Source organism: Lepisma saccharinum, chromosome 4, assembly GCF_977018435.1.
Source record: "Lepisma saccharinum chromosome 4, izLepSacc3.1, whole genome shotgun sequence".
Lineage (NCBI taxonomy): Eukaryota > Metazoa > Arthropoda > Insecta > Zygentoma > Lepismatidae > Lepisma > Lepisma saccharinum.
In genome coordinates this window covers 109,459,539-109,472,867 of record NC_139232.1, presented here as the reverse complement: position 1 = coordinate 109,472,867, position 13,329 = coordinate 109,459,539, and the positions used below count along the sequence as shown (strand labels likewise).

General features: G+C 34.8%; 1 protein-coding gene across 1 annotated transcript in view; it reads right to left on the bottom strand.

The window, feature by feature from the left end:
- Positions 1-13,329, bottom strand: part of LOC145986746 (putative fatty acyl-CoA reductase CG5065) — a 171,589-nt gene that overhangs the window by 151,028 nt on the left and 7,232 nt on the right. The gene's annotated exons all lie outside the window — the stretch shown is intronic.

Genomic DNA, 13,329 nt, shown 5'->3' with positions numbered 1-13,329 from the left:
CTGGGTTGCGAACCACGGCCCATTTGATTATTGGGTTATAAACATCAGGATTCATGTAAAATTGACCAGATGTTTTTACTGTTAGAGACAATATTTCGCATTTTTTGTGTATTTTTACTCAGAAAACGCTATTTGAACGATTCAAGCAAGAGTTCGCATGGGAATTTAGACACACAAACTGTGTTTCTTCAACTTTAGCTGAAATTTAGGTTTATTTTTTTACTCTAATATCACAATTTCTTCTATTCAGGCAACATTTTTTATTAAATTTTGGACTAACAAAGACATTTTTCAACTTTTAACTTGTTATTTTAAAAGTTTATTTCCATTTTTTACTCTAATATCACAATTTCATCTATTCTTGCAGAAGTGTTTATTGCCATTTTGACTTGCAAAGATAATTTTTTCAACTTCTTTTATTATTTTTTCTATTTATTGCCTTTTGTATCTTATATTTTTAATTCTTAACTTTGAGTTTTGTTCTTTATTTAAAAAAATTCTCTAATCACTAAGGAAGAAGTACTTTTAAGTAAAACTGTACCCACAAAGTTTATTATTACTATTATTATTAGTATTATTATTATTGTTGTTGTTGTTTTTGTTTTGATGTAGTTGTTGAATCTTGTTGTTGTTGTTAGGGTTTATTGACTTCCACTACGCTATTTTTGGTTTGCTTCGTAGGAAAGTTTGTTTATTTTAGAGTCTCCTCGGTATTTTCTTACTGTTAGGGTAGGTAAAGTTTCCTAAATATATGAGTAGGGTTCCATATATTCTTGTTCTTGCATGTTTTTCATATGATGTGATCACCACAACTCTCCAAGTGCTTTTACTGCATGTTTCCATTTTTATTGAGGCTTAGTGATTCCTAGAGCCACTTTATGCATGAGAGAAAGCTTGAAAATTTTGATCTCAGATAGCCGTCAACCTTATGTCAGAGTATTTTCGAGTATATTTTAGTCTTATTATGGCCCACTAGAATATCATGGCTTGCTTATTTTTTAAGTATGTTGCGCAGTTATTGTATTTTTGCTTTTGCTTTCTAGATAAACTGTATGAAATGTTTAATATTTGTACTTTTTTGCACTTATAAGAGGTCAAACTTTTACTGTAACTAAAATTATTATGTCTCTAAGCACTGAAACCCCTTTACCAAGAGTACTATAACTGAATGTTTATTAATATTGTTTCTTTCATCCCTTAAATATAACAATTTAACAATATAATGACAAATCACAGGACAAGTCGATGTTAGCAGATGACTACGTGGCTCTTAAGTCCACCTGCCAAACTTTTCTTACCATGCTATTTACCTTTATAGTCTTTTATTCGGGTACGTTTCAAGTACTATTGACTTTTTGAGTGTTTGATTAATACCAGGTGTTATTTGTATCTGTTATGCTGTATTATTCGAGGCTTCTATTTTTTATTCTACATTCACTATATGTCCCTGAGAACTAAATTCCACTGACTGAAGCTTAAAGCTTAGGCTCTACAGCATGTTGAATGGTTAAGCACTGGTCAATATGAATTTTACAGAGGCTAGTAGGAGGCATAGGAACACACGCCAGAGCCTTATTAGCGTGCAAGAAGCACTTTCAGGGAGTACTACGAGGAAACGAAGTTGATTTTTTGAGGGCTTTACCAGTTACACAGCCAATATTTGCTATTTCAAGTAACTACATGTACCAGAACATTTTACAGCCCAACACTAACTAGACTTCAATTTATACTTTATTAGGTGCTAAATGTAGCAAGAACACTGATTGTACATACTTTTGAGAATCCAACTATTTCAGGATTTTTTCTATGTAAGCATATTTTTATTGATTACTAACTTTAACAGACCAATCAGGAAGACGCCAAAATTCACTAAACTTAGTACTATAGTGTATGTGATTGCATGAAAAGTAGAAATTATAACATCCACAAGATTTCGCTTTTTTTGCTTTTGTGACTAATCGTGACGCTGAGGATGAATGGATGGCCAAAAATCTTAAGGACTGGATGTATTTTACCACTACAGACGCCTATGTAGAAACACTAGAGTACTGTTAGCTTTCAAAATTGAGGTTATACTGTACTGTTTTTTAAATATTTCGTATTTGGCACGTTACAGTTATATCCATTTCAAGACAAATATTGCTAAAACTCTCAAATTTACTGGTACAAGTTGATATTTCTGCTATCAGAGGAATTAACAACCCTATTTTACAAACAAATGGTATTGTTTACACTTTATTTACTTCAATCTGAGACTAATATTTTACAGTAATTGAATCATTCAGCCCTAGTCAATACTTTACTGCATCAGAAAGTTTGTTATTAATCTAATAAGTATGCTATTTTGTGATATTCTAATGCAAACGTTGTTTAATTCACTGGTTATAATGCAAACTTTTGCACAAATTCGATATATTCACTACCTTCAAACCAAACAATTGTACTTATTTAGCGCATTTCATTCATATTTCTTGTAATTAACTTATGTTTCTTATAATTAACAAACTAAACTAATTACTTTGGCATGTTAAAAACCTTATTTTTTACTATTTCCTATTCTATCAGGTTCTATATTGCTGTTTTTATCAATTATGTAAGACCACACTCTGGTAAATGCACATATATTCTCTTTTATACACACACACGTCACACACACACACACACACACACACACACACACACACATACACACACACACACACACACATTTACACACTTATACGAACATACATCTGACGTTTTTCAATATTTTGCTATGAAGTTTGCATCCATGCTATTCAAACAAGGGCAGGCAATGTAGTATTTGTGAGTATTAGTAATCCCAAAGTGGTGTTTTTGGTGTCCAAGTTCAGATGAGAGGCTGTTATGTGCCTTTTGCAGGGGATTGCATGTGAAGTGTATGCATATTGAGCATTATTGAGTGTGTAGGCTTCCAAGTTTTGCTGTTATTTTCCTATAATTCTGTGAGACTGTAGAGAGTTCTCCCTTTTCAACCACTTTTCTTTCATTGATTGGATACTTTTTGGGAACTTAGCAGTTTTTTATGTTATGAAGCAGATTGTTGTAGAATATTTTGCATGGTCTTTTGTGATATTGAGTGGGTGCTGTAATGGTAGTAAGTATCTTTCCTTTTTGTGTTGATGTTCTTGTGTAGGTTTCCTATTTTCTGTCAAGTTGCAGTACTTAGAATAATCGCTACTGTCTTATTGATCTACGAAGCTCCTTTGAATAATCATTTGCATGTGACCCTATACTCCACGTTGTACTTTGTTCTGGGAGCTATCTTTTGAAGCCTTGGCATTCTGCTAGTACAGTATTATTATCGTAGAGGTAAATTAGTTCGTGAAAATATGTATTTTTCTGATTAACTATAGTCGCTTAGTTGTTCTAGCAGGTATAAGTAGTTACTGCTGATGTTGTTAATTTTCTATTCGCAGGGGCTATGTATGATGTAGCGTATTTGTGTTGGCTGACCCTTTTATTCCTATGTTGTTGAGTTTCTCCATAAGCATGTCCTGTTTTACTCTATTCTATTCCTTGTTGCTGCTAGATATCTGAGGTATGTTGCTGGTTCATATCTGATGTAGCTTGTTTGACTATCTATTATTTTTGCTATGGCTGTGGCTATTGATGTCCCTTTCTGAATTCCATGTTGGTTTCTGTTTATCCTTGTTGCTGCTTGTTATCTGTGTTAGGTTGTTTGACTTCAGGACTATCCTTTTTTAACTTTATTGTTGATTGCTGTTTTGTTTATTTCCTTATTTGTTTTTATTTGTTTACTGAATCTATTTGTTTTGTGTCTTGTAATATTATTTACTATAGTAACAAAATTATTTTTAAAGATTGATATTTATCACCATACTTGTATATTTCTTGTTCAGTATTTGTCAAAGTTTAATTTATTTTGTCCGCTATCTTTAGCAAATAACACTATTTTGAAATTTAATATATAAATTCCTGAAAATTTACTGTAATTTTATATCAACTAACATATTTATTTTAACAAAAATAACAAAATTGTACAAAAGTTCAAATAGCAGAAGAATTGTACTCTTAAATTATTAACTTTGAAAGAATAGTATTTTTAAAACGTTAACTTTGTAAAAATTGTACTTTTAAAACATTAACTTTGTAAAAATTGTACTTTTAAAACATTAACTTTGTAAAAATTGTACTTTTAAAACATTAACTTTGTAAAAATTGTACTTTTAAAACATTAACTTTGTAAAAATTGTACTTTTAAAACATTAACTTTGTAAAAATTGTACTTTTAAAACATTCACTTTGAAAAAAAATGTACTTTTACACCAGAAATAATCAAATATATAGGAAAGAAGGAGAAGTTCTGTTGCTCAGAATAATAAATGTGGGATGGAAGGAAAATAATTTTGTTACTATAGTAAATAATATTACAAGACACAAAACAAATAGATTCAGTAAACAAATAAAAACAAATAAGGAAATAAACAAAACAGCAATCAACAATAAAGTTAAAAAAGGATAGTCCTGAAGTCAAACAACCTAACACAGATAACAAGCAGCAACAAGGATAAACAGAAACCAACATGGAATTCAGAAAGGGACATCAATAGCCACAGCCATAGCAAAAATAATAGATAGTCAAACAAGCTACATCAGATATGAACTAGCAACATACCTCAGATATCTAGCAGCAACAAGGAATAGAATAGAGTAAAACAGGACATGCTTATGGAGAAACTCAACAACATAGGAATAAAAGGGTCAGCCAACACAAATACGCTACATCATACATAGCCCCTGCGAATAGAAAATTAACAACATCAGCAGTAACTACTTATACCTGCTAGAACAACTAAGCGACTATAGTTAATCAGAAAAATACATATTTTCACGAACTAATTTACCTCTACGATAATAATACTGTACTAGCAGAATGCCAAGGCTTCAAAAGATAGCTCCCAGAACAAAGTACAACGTGGAGTATAGGGTCACATGCAAATGATTATTCAAAGGAGCTTCGTAGATCAATAAGACAGTAGCGATTATTCAAAGTACTGCAACTTGACAGAAAATAGGAAACCTACACAAGAACATCAACACAAAAAGGAAAGATACTTACTACCATTACAGCACCCACTCAATATCACAAAAGACCATGCAAAATATTCTACAACAATCTGCTTCATAACATAAAAAACTGCTAAGTTCCCAAAAAGTATCCAATCAATGAAAGAAAAGTGGTTGAAAAGGGAGAACTCTCTACAGTCTCACAGAATTATAGGAAAATAACAGCAAAACTTGGAAGCCTACACACTCAATAATGCTCAATATGCATACACTTCACATGCAATCCCCTGCAAAAGGCACATAACAGCCTCTCATCTGAACTTGGACACCAAAAACACCACTTTGGGATTACTAATACTCACAAATACTACATTGCCTGCCCTTGTTTGAATAGCGTGGATGCAAACTTCATAGCAAAATATTGAAAAACGTCAGATGTATGTTCGTATAAGTGTGTAAATGTGTGTGTGTGTGTGTGTGTATGTGTGTGTGTGTGTGTGTGTGTGTGTGTGTGTGTGTGACGTGTGTGTGTATAAAAGAGAATATATGTGCATTTACCAGAGTGTGGTCTTACATAATTGATAAAAACAGCAATATAGAACCTGATAGAATAGGAAATAGTAAAAAATAAGGTTTTTAACATGCCAAAGTAATTAGTTTAGTTTGTTAATTATAAGAAACATAAGTTAATTACAAGAAATATGAATGAAATGCGCTAAATAAGTACAATTGTTTGGTTTGAAGGTAGTGAATATATCGAATTTGTGCAAAAGTTTGCATTATAACCAGTGAATTAAACAACGTTTGCATTAGAATATCACAAAATAGCATACTTATTAGATTAATAACAAACTTTCTGATGCAGTAAAGTATTGACTAGGGCTGAATGATTCAATTACTGTAAAATATTAGTCTCAGATTGAAGTAAATAAAGTGTAAACAATACCATTTGTTTGTAAAATAGGGTTGTTAATTCCTCTGATAGCAGAAATATCAACTTGTACCAGTAAATTTGAGAGTTTTAGCAATATTTGTCTTGAAATGGATATAACTGTAACGTGCCAAATACGAAATATTTAAAAAACAGTACAGTATAACCTCAATTTTGAAAGCTAACAGTACTCTAGTGTTTCTACATAGGCGTCTGTAGTGGTAAAATACATCCAGTCCTTAAGATTTTTGGCCATCCATTCATCCTCAGCGTCACGATTAGTCACAAAAGCAAAAAAAGCGAAATCTTGTGGATGTTATAATTTCTACTTTTCATGCAATCACATACACTATAGTACTAAGTTTAGTGAATTTTGGCGTCTTCCTGATTGGTCTGTTAAAGTTAGTAATCAATAAAAATATGCTTACATAGAAAAAATCCTGAAATAGTTGGATTCTCAAAAGTATGTACAATCAGTGTTCTTGCTACATTTAGCACCTAATAAAGTATAAATTGAAGTCTAGTTAGTGTTGGGCTGTAAAATGTTCTGGTACATGTAGTTACTTGAAATAGCAAATATTGGCTGTGTAACTGGTAAAGCCCTCAAAAAATCAACTTCGTTTCCTCGTAGTACTCCCTGAAAGTGCTTCTTGCACGCTAATAAGGCTCTGGCGTGTGTTCCTATGCCTCCTACTAGCCTCTGTAAAATTCATATTGACCAGTGCTTAACCATTCAACATGCTGTAGAGCCTAAGCTTTAAGCTTCAGTCAGTGGAATTTAGTTCTCAGGGACATATAGTGAATGTAGAATAAAAAATAGAAGCCTCGAATAATACAGCATAACAGATACAAATAACACCTGGTATTAATCAAACACTCAAAAAGTCAATAGTACTTGAAACGTACCCGAATAAAAGACTATAAAGGTAAATAGCATGGTAAGAAAAGTTTGGCAGGTGGACTTAAGAGCCACGTAGTCATCTGCTAACATCGACTTGTCCTGTGATTTGTCATTATATTGTTAAATTGTTATATTTAAGGGATGAAAGAAACAATATTAATAAACATTCAGTTATAGTACTCTTGGTAAAGGGGTTTCAGTGCTTAGAGACATAATAATTTTAGTTACAGTAAAAGTTTGGCCTCTTATAAGTGCAAAAAAGTACAAATATTAAACATTTCATACAGTTTATCTAGAAAGCAAAAGCAAAAATACAATAACTGCGCAACATACTTAAAAAATAAGCAAGCCATGATATTCTAGTGGGCCATAATAAGACTAAAATATACTCGAAAATACTCTGACATAAGGTTGACGGCTATCTGAGATCAAAATTTTCAAGCTTTCTCTCATGCATAAAGTGGCTCTAGGAATCACTAAGCCTCAATAAAAATGGAAACATGCAGTAAAAGCACTTGGAGAGTTGTGGTGATCACATCATATGAAAAACATGCAAGAACAAGAATATATGGAACCCTACTCATATATTTAGGAAACTTTACCTACCCTAACAGTAAGAAAATACCGAGGAGACTCTAAAATAAACAAACTTTCCTACGAAGCAAACCAAAAATAGCGTAGTGGAAGTCAATAAACCCTAACAACAACAACAAGATTCAACAACTACATCAAAACAAAAACAACAACAACAATAATAATAATACTAATAATAATAGTAATAATAAACTTTGTGGGTACAGTTTTACTTAAAAGTACTTCTTCCTTAGTGATTAGAGAATTTTTTTAAATAAAGAACAAAACTCAAAGTTAAGAATTAAAAATATAAGATACAAAAGGCAATAAATAGAAAAAATAATAAAAGAAGTTGAAAAAATTATCTTTGCAAGTCAAAATGGCAATAAACACTTCTGCAAGAATAGATGAAATTGTGATATTAGAGTAAAAAATGGAAATAAACTTTTAAAATAACAAGTTAAAAGTTGAAAAATGTCTTTGTTAGTCCAAAATTTAATAAAAAATGTTGCCTGAATAGAAGAAATTGTGATATTAGAGTAAAAAAATAAACCTAAATTTCAGCTAAAGTTGAAGAAACACAGTTTGTGTGTCTAAATTCCCATGCGAACTCTTGCTTGAATCGTTCAAATAGCGTTTTCTGAGTAAAAATACACAAAAAATGCGAAATATTGTCTCTAACAGTAAAAACATCTGGTCAATTTTACATGAATCCTGATGTTTATAACCCAATAATCAAATGGGCCGTGGTTCGCAACCCAGAAATAAGAGCAAATAGTGGATCGCATCCACTTTAACCTGTAGATACTGGAACAGAATGTTCCTAGTTCAGCCAAATTCGTTACGCCTTAGGTTAAATAGTCTTTGCAATGTTACAAAAGGCGGCAGAAATACCGCGTAGATTACTTCCACCAAATAAAATTGGAACCTCAAAGAAAATCAATACTCGTGTGTAAAAATTTGGCGACACTTGACTTCCATTCAACTTCGGAAGAAGACCAAGCGATGGGGGCCGTAACAATAGAGAACCTTTTTTTCCCTCACGTGTCCATGAACGCGCGCGGTTTGGGGGTGCCGATGAATGCAACCACATAACAGGTTCTTCCGTAACAGGTTAATATTAATAACATGGATTCTGCTCGCATACTTCGTTTTCATATAGGATACATTGTTCAATTTCTTCGCCTTTAAAGCGAACATGTGTTATAATACCTTCTACCTCCGATCGAACGCGTCGGCACCGGTTGAATACGGGTAAATCCGGATCCTTAATTATACCAAATATAACTCACCACCGACGCCAAAATGGCCGAAAATGTCTTTTGTACATTAATGGAAAAACCATTAATTCCAAGTTCCCACATCTGTATAAAGCACCCATGACTCATATCCGGCAGAAACGCATTAATAAAATACAACAATAGTGTTAGCTTAGGTCAAAAACGGAATACATAATAGTGTCTTTTGTGCACTAATGGAAAACCATTAATTTCAAACTCACACGTGTGCATGAGTCATCGATGACTCATCTCCTCCTCCACCCACGACACGTGGCGCTAGATTAAATAACAATAGCGTCACCCCTCGATAATGAATAAAAAAGCCATTAATGTCAATTAAAATGATGATTTATTGCTCTCATCTCATTCCAATTCTACTCACATGATTTAAATTCAGCATGTTTATATTGACATATACATACACCCAAAATAAAATTTTGACTTGGAAATTACGCTGACCAGCATTGTTGGTTGAATCCATGGTCGTCTCTGTCTCACACACATACACGCACACGCATAACCGTACGAAGACCCTCTGATTAGGGGGGACAACAGCCTTGATGAAAGTTGAATCAGAGAAAGAAAAACCTAATTTCATCTCGCTGTTTATTGTATTGATGGATATGAAACAGGGGCGTATAAAAAGTGTGTCCGGACCACCAAAAATTCCATGATACTGTACCAACGTTATTTGTCCCCCAACTAATTTATTTCCGCTCTCTGTGTTTCAGAGACTATTTCACATATAAACTTCATTTTGCACAGCAGATTGAAAACAACTACATGTAATTTATTCATTTTCAACAGTGACGGCGATTAAGCAGGCGTGGGGCGAAGGCGACCGTTGCCCACGCACTATGGACTCTTAACGCTAAGCCTTGTCTACAAAGAAAGAGTTGGTTGGTTGGTTGATTTGGTGTTTTAAGTCCACTTTATGCACAGTAAGGCTAATCGGGACTGGACCTACAGTTTAAAGTGGGATCCGAACCACTATGGCCTCCACCGTATATAGAACCTGGGACCCCTTGATTACAAAGAAAAAGTAAACTGTCCCCTTGCCCCCTCCCCAGTTTTGACAACCAATCCCCGCTACTGATTTCCAATGCATGGGCAAGTTATTCTGCAAACACATAGAGGTATTGCAACTAACGAATAAAGCCTGTGAAAGTGTTAATAACAAGCATTTGCGAGAGAACAAATTTGGATAGTTCAATTTGATAGGAAATTATGCACTTTCCTCTCCTCTCCGCAGCTGCTTGGAACTTTCGTCGGCTTGGACATACTTAATTTTTTAAGCAGTATAATATTTTAAATAACGGTGGTAAGATTCCTCTACACTAAGTTTCTAAGTGAGAGTATTAGGGGGCAACTACCCCTCTTGCCTCTCCGTGCGCACGCCTATGCGCACACGCACGCAAAACACACACGCACAGATTGATGCTTTATGCTTTCTGCGTGTGTTATTGTACAGTCAAAGTTGTAATACCAGTAGAATGCATATTAAATAGATGTTTGTGCACATAAGCTAGACGTTTTTGACAGATGTAGATAAGCGTCACAAAAGAGAAGGGTGGAATGAGTCGGTTAGGCCGCTAAAATCTTCTTTTTGTGCATCTACAGTACGTATTACTCACATTGTACAAATTTTCTTCTAATTTAGGTTGTTACCACCCTGGAACATCGTTTAAATGATTGCAGATAAATGATGAAATTATAATAGTTAATTAATTTAATAAATGTATTAATTCAGCAGAATAACCGAAGGTAGAACGTGTGCTCACTCGAAAAATAGCAAAGAAATTAAGTTAGAGCTTAATGTTTTAATGTAGTACGTCATGTTCCAAGGAGCATGAAAATTGTAGAAATCCAAAAAAGACGAAATTTTTATTATGAGGTCACACACAATGTAAACGTAGTTACTAAAATTTCTTCATTACCAAGTTTTTCTCGGAATTAGGTAAATATGATAGTTGTGATAGATAATGACATCCGTACAAAAAATCCTGGTTATATCCGTGCGGATATAACACATATATGAGCAATATTTTATGATTTAGCAACTCCCACAAGTATTATGTTGCACACATGCCACATGACGTGTCATCGAAACGAAGTAGCATTTCTGCTGACTCGTCGTCTCATCCAGCCTTATCTTGAAAGTGATAATCAAGTTCCTCAAGTATTATCGAAGATGCGAAAGAATACCATGTTCTTGAGGTAATTTATCAGGATTATTCTTGGTACTTGAACATGCCTCATATTTCCTTGAGTATTTCCTGTGAAAAAGCAGGAGCGAAGAAGCTCTAAATTTCGTATGCCATCTAGCGACGTCGGTACGAACTATTTGGCGCTTGAGAGCAATCGTCTCCTGCAGTACTTGTGCTAAAAGTATTAGTTATCGTGTGTTGTATTAAAAATTACGAATTAAGAAAAAAGAGTATGAAATAATAATTACTTTTGTTACCTATTTTCTACTGTGTATGTAATTCATTCTCTGAATATGTAATACAGGGTCTCCAAGAATGAATGGTGGGGTTTCATGAGGTCTCTGTGAAGTATGTATTGTGTGTAATGGATTGAAAGTACTTTTATTTAATTCAGTCACTAATAAAGATGGCGTTCTTTAACCTTTAAAGCAATTTAAGAACAATTGAAGAAGGGCCAACTAAAATTTCCAGAACGGTGGCAGAAGTGGAGCCCATACCATGACACGCAATAAGTCCTGATCTTATTCATTAGATCCTTTGGGGCTATGTCAAAATGAGCTTTACAGTGAAGCAATTGATAATCTTGACCTCAAGGATAGAATCAGGCAAGCAATTTGTACCCGTATTTCCATACGTGCACACTATTATCAATATCTAAATATATCATCTTCTACATTTATTATTATTATCGAACTTTCAGCACGTCTCGAAATCCCCGTCAGTTTCAGAGAAGCCAAGCAAAGGTCATTTGCCTTGCCCACAAAAGGCGACGGCTATATTTACGCTTTCTCTCCCAGAAGCCCCTTTGTCTCCCCAACGTGAAATATTTCCATTCTTCCCTGCAACCAACCCCCTCCTCCACGCCAGCCAATAGAAAGTGGACATGGACAAAAAAAAACCTAACCCAACGGTGAATTTTGGCGGTTCAGTGTGTTTCTATAAGCTAGGCAGAGGACATCGGTGTTGATAATGCAAGTGAAGAATCGGTGTTGAGAATTGAGGTGACAAGTGTGTCTAGAACTTGTACCGGAGAATCTGTTGTCGAGAAGTTGCGAATCTGTGTTGAGAATTTAAGGTGACAACTGTGAGTCTAGGGATAGTACAGAAAAGTCGGTGTCATGAAGAGTCTGCGTTATGAAGCCAGTGTCCGTCAGTGCACAGAGTATTGCAAATAACACTTGATTTATGATGAACGGGATAGTTTTCGCTACATATAACGTTTGCATATAAAAGTATACATGTTAATGGCCAGTGTACAGAAGACAGATGTGATCTGTGACGTGTGCTTCCGCGGCCTGATATATATGTAGGAATCGTTACCGGAGTGCAGTGTGATTGACATCACGGACAGTTGGGACATCCAGGTGCCCTAACGGCAGACAATGGAGACATCAATACACAGCGCCAGGACATCGGTGTAAGTGTGACCGGAATTGAAATTAAGGTGTGAACTTGCAGTTCTCATATCATGTAGAGATTCTTAACATAATACATATTCACATAGCACAGTCCACCAATCAAATCGCTATAATTTCATACGCAACCCCATCCTTTTAACCAATCTCAATAGTATTTTTCTATTGTTTATGTGCACCGTGCAGGTACAGCCGGGCATCGAACCCTGGACGGCTTGGTCCCCAACCGCCTATTGTTCGGCTTCAACCAAGCGGCACAGGGGGGGAAAGAGCTAGCCTGTGCGGCCACATAAAATGGCGCCCAACAGTAAAGCATTTGAACCCAAGTTTAGCTTCAAAAGTACCCACTTTTCATGAAATTTCACATTTTTTCACTTCAAACTAATTTCAATTCATGACACAAACTTATATCAATATTTGTTTTCAATTGACATCATTTCCACCATTTGAAGAGCAACATCGACGCATTTATATTTTTAATTGCTTGTGTGCATGTATGTTTCCATTATCAGTAGTTTGGTAGAAGTAGCTTGTTTCTTGCATGTGGTGTAGTTGTCGTTTGCATGTACCGCTGGAATGTTCGCGAGTGCTTCGCTTCAAAATTTTTGAATTGTGTCAAAGCGCTACGATCGGCGAGTATAAAAGTTGAAACGAGCTGTCAACAGGGAAAACATTTTTCTTGAATTGAACTTTAGTGCATTTTGGCATATTGTTTATGGTGCTTACCCGCGCACAATCAAAATTAATAATGGCAGGCGGGGATAATGACGTCGAGAAGAGTGGCGAGACCAGCACGTCGACGGAACATCCAGAAGCGATGAGCATGCAGCAGATGATGGCCCAAATAATGACCAGCATGAGAACCGTGACGCAAGAGATGGCCCAGGACCTACGTGAACATATCCACCAAGAAATCAGCAATGTCCAATCAATGCATGAGCGATCAATAAGTGACCTTTACACGTACATCAGC